Genomic DNA, 3,979 nt, shown 5'->3' with positions numbered 1-3,979 from the left:
AGATACCCCAGGAGTCTGTGCTGGAGCTCTAGAGGGCGGCAAACATGTGGACAGTGTTTAGTTTGTTTACCAGCCTGTTTCCATGTAAGAGACACTGGGAGCATTCCTTGGCGCTCACCCTCTAGCCCTCCCCTTCACCTTATCTGTTGGTTCCCAGACTCTCCTCGACGGGCAACTGTCTCTAGAACAATCAGAGCTGGCTCCTCTCTCCAGCCCAAGAGAGAAAAGTATGTTGCAGTCAACAAAGTTGAATCAAATTGGAGTTCTGAAGAGCATTTTGACATTAGACATGGAAATGCTAAGTTTGATTGGTCTGGTATTTCCCCCACTGCCATGCCTTTCCTCAGAAGAGACTTTGAACTTTAAACTTTTAAACAAGTCTGAGACTTTTATAGACTGTGGGGACTTTTGAAGTTGGACTAAGTACATTTTGCATTGTGTTATAGCTACAAGCCAATGGAGATCAGGAAGCAGAATGTGGTGGTTTGAATGGGTATGGCCATTATAGACTCATGTGTTTGAATGCTTGGCCCATAAGAAGTGGCAATATTAGGAGGTGTGGCCTTGGATGAAGTGGATCACTGTGGGGATGGGCTTTGAGGTCCCTTATGTTCAAGCTCTGCCCAGTGTAGGATGTCGTCCCCCTCTGCTGCCTGCAGGTCAAGATGTAGAACTCTCTGCTCTTCTAGCATCATGTCTGCCATGCTTCCCAACATGATGAGAATGGACTAAGCCTCTGAAACTGTAAGCCAGCCCCAACTAGATGTTTTCCTTTATGAAAGTTGCCTTGGTTGTGGTGTCTCTTCACAGCAATGGAACCCTAAGACAGTGATTCTCTAACCAGCGTGTTGACCTGAAGGTTGTGAGAGCTGTGGGAACGTCATTGAGAAGTCTGCATGGCACAAGAGGAGGATCGGCCGTCAGATGCGTGCAGCACTGATTCTTTGGGCTTCCAGTGGGGGTAGATCACAGACATTGGTCCCCTTTCTAACACACAGATGCTGCCTTGATGTGGCTGCACTAGCAAGGTCAGAGGATGCAAGCCCAGCATCCTCCCTGAATCCCAGTCTTTTCCCTGCTGTTGGCTTGGATGGACAGGATTTAGGTTATACAGGAAGCGATGTGTGGGGTGTCTCAATGCAGTTCCCAGGAGCAGTGTGTCCACTTACTGCCTAAGTCACTCTGGCCATTCCTGTTAACTTAGCCATGCTTTATTCCAGGACCTTTACAAGTATTCTTTTCTTTCTTTAAATTATGCTTTCAAAGCTATTCATAGAGAAGCTCCATTTACATCTCTCCTCACAGGACATATTCTTGAAGCTCCTTTGTTCTTTGATGGCCTGGCATCTGGTGCTAAATGGGATGCAGGTTCCCACTGTCATTCTTCTCTTCCTGATTTGCTTTTTAATACGTTGGAAGTATACCAGTCTCGGTTGTCATTGCATCATATGTAGGTTTAAATTTAGGTTAGTGTCTATGGCCAGGAGGACAGGAGCTAGCATTACTTAAAGTTGCTTCCTAGCTGGCCTCATATGTTCTTAATAAAATGGCTCTCTTAAGGAAATGGCCTTGCTTTGGTTTTGTTTTTATTTTCTTTCTTTTCTCACAGTAAACTAAAATATATTGTTCAATCCTCTTTTGCTCACCCCAGTCCTCTCTTCACTTGTGTATGTAGATATGCATGTATGTGTGCAGATAAACAGCAACCAAGAGCAAGGTGCTCTTCCTTGGACACCATCCACCTCAGGCGTATGTTTGTTTGTTTGTTTGTTTGTTTGTTTTGTTTTGTTTGGAGATGAGGTCTCTCTAGTGGGCTGATAGCCCAATGAGTGCTAGGCTGTGTGGCCAGCACATGATAGGGGTCTATCTCTCTGCCATCTTGAGCTAGGATTACACATATGTAATCATAATCAGACTTTTACAGGAGTGCTTGAGGGTCAAACGCAAGTGAGGACTTGCACAGCAAGCACTTCGCAGGCTGAACCATCTGTCCACACAGGCCTCCAGTTGTTTCCAGTTAGTTTTTGGCTCTGGATGGAAACTACTTACCCCATACCCTTGCCAAAAATGGAGGATGTTTGTTATACAGAGTAGAGTCTTCTCCTGAGTGGTTCAGTTGTGAGATGAGTCCCATTCTTGTGAGTTAAGCCAAGAATCTCCAAACACTTAAACCATCCTAAATCAGTTACAAATCCGAGTAAAATTTCAGGACCCCAGTGGAGAGATGAGGAAGGGGCTGCAGTCAGGGCCCACTGAGGAGCATCCGGTGACAGAAAGAATACATATTCCACATCCTAAGTGCCAAAGCGAGGAGAGGGGGGAACTCGGGGGGAGGGGATGGGGGGTTGCAAGGGTGCAGCACTGCAGGGTCCATGTGGAGAGTTCACTATGCTCCCAGCCTTGGGCAAACATCTCTGTGTTTTTCGCCTTTACCTTAGCAGCATCTGTGTACATACCAATGCCCTCTGGCCTTGCTGATGATCACTCCAGTTTTAAAAGGGTTTCACGGCAGTACGACCTCAGTAAAAGCTGCTATAAACTGCTGGGGGGGGGGGATGGCTGGGATAGCCTCAGCACAAACACAACGGGGGTGGGGGGGAGAACATTCCTGTCCTGATACCCATGTGTCTGCCACACTTGCACATCTGCTTTTGGATCTCTGGCTCTGGTCCAGGAGATGTCACATGCCACCAGATATTGCAGTTTCATGGGCACATAGAAGTGTTACTCTACTCTTCTCCTTCAGAACCAACCAGACATTGGACGTCTATATAAGAGAAGTGGAGACTTCGTTGTGCATTTAAATACAGCCAGAGATATGCTCTGCTTCTAGTCTTTCTCAGAATTAAGCCTGCCTCCCTGATATCTCAACTCTCAAGGATGAGTCATGGATGGAGAAGGGGATTCAGCAGTTAAGAGCACTTGCTGCTCTTCCAGAAGACTGAGTTCTATTCTCAGTACCCACATGGCTGCTCATAATTGCCTGAAATTGCACTGCCAGGGAACCTAATGCCCTCTTCTGACCTTTGGGAGCACACATGGACACAAATGCATTAACATCTTTTTTTAATTTAGAAAAACCAAAGAAACCAAATATCTGAGAAATATTGTAGCAAGAATTCTAGTAGAATCGTTATACCTACGGTAAACATTAAAATGAACAGTTGTTTTCTAGGTGCACTTTGACCTTGCCTTAGCTAGGGGTTTTACTGATGTGAACAGATACCAAGGCAACTCTCATAAGGACATTTAATTGGGGCTGGCTTACAGGCTCAGAGGCTCAGTCCATTATCATGAAGGAGGAGCATGGCAGTGTCCAGGCAGGGATGGTGCAGGAGGAGCTGAGAGCTCTTCATCTTCGTCTGAAGGCTGCTAGGAGGAGACTGACTTCCAGGTGGCTAGGACTAGGGTATTAAAGCCCACACCCACAGAGACACACCTGGTCCAACAAGGCCACACCTCCTAATTGTGCCACTCCCTGACCTAAGCATATAAAAGCCATCATAGACCTTGAAGAAATCCTTGTTTCGGACATTGGTTGTTTTTTGTTATCCATGCAGTTGTTTTTCTGAAGAAGCTGTACAAGCCTTTATATGGCTTTGTTTCACAAGACAGTCCTGGCACATGAGGGCTACCTTTCATTAGTGAGTACTGCAAACTGCACAGTAAGGATTAAAGGTGCAGGAGTTGATGTTTTCCTTCGGGAAACATATAGATTAGATTAGGGGCTTTGGTATAAGGAGCTTTTTAATCAATAAATATGCTGTTGCACATTGGTTTGAAATTCAGTTCACAGAGTTCGTCTTCCTGCTACAAGTAAGGCCCTAATTCATCCTTGAGTGATCCTCCTTTTTTAGATTGCTCTGCCTGTCTCAGAACACAGACAGGATTCTGCAAGCAACTGACCGTACTTCACCTACATACACATGAACTGGTCATATAAGCATAAATATGTTTTTATTTAAAACCAAGAAACCAA

This window comes from Rattus norvegicus, chromosome 2, assembly GCF_036323735.1.
Source record: "Rattus norvegicus strain BN/NHsdMcwi chromosome 2, GRCr8, whole genome shotgun sequence".
NCBI lineage: Eukaryota > Metazoa > Chordata > Mammalia > Rodentia > Muridae > Rattus > Rattus norvegicus.
Note: the sequence above shows the minus strand (reverse complement) of the source record.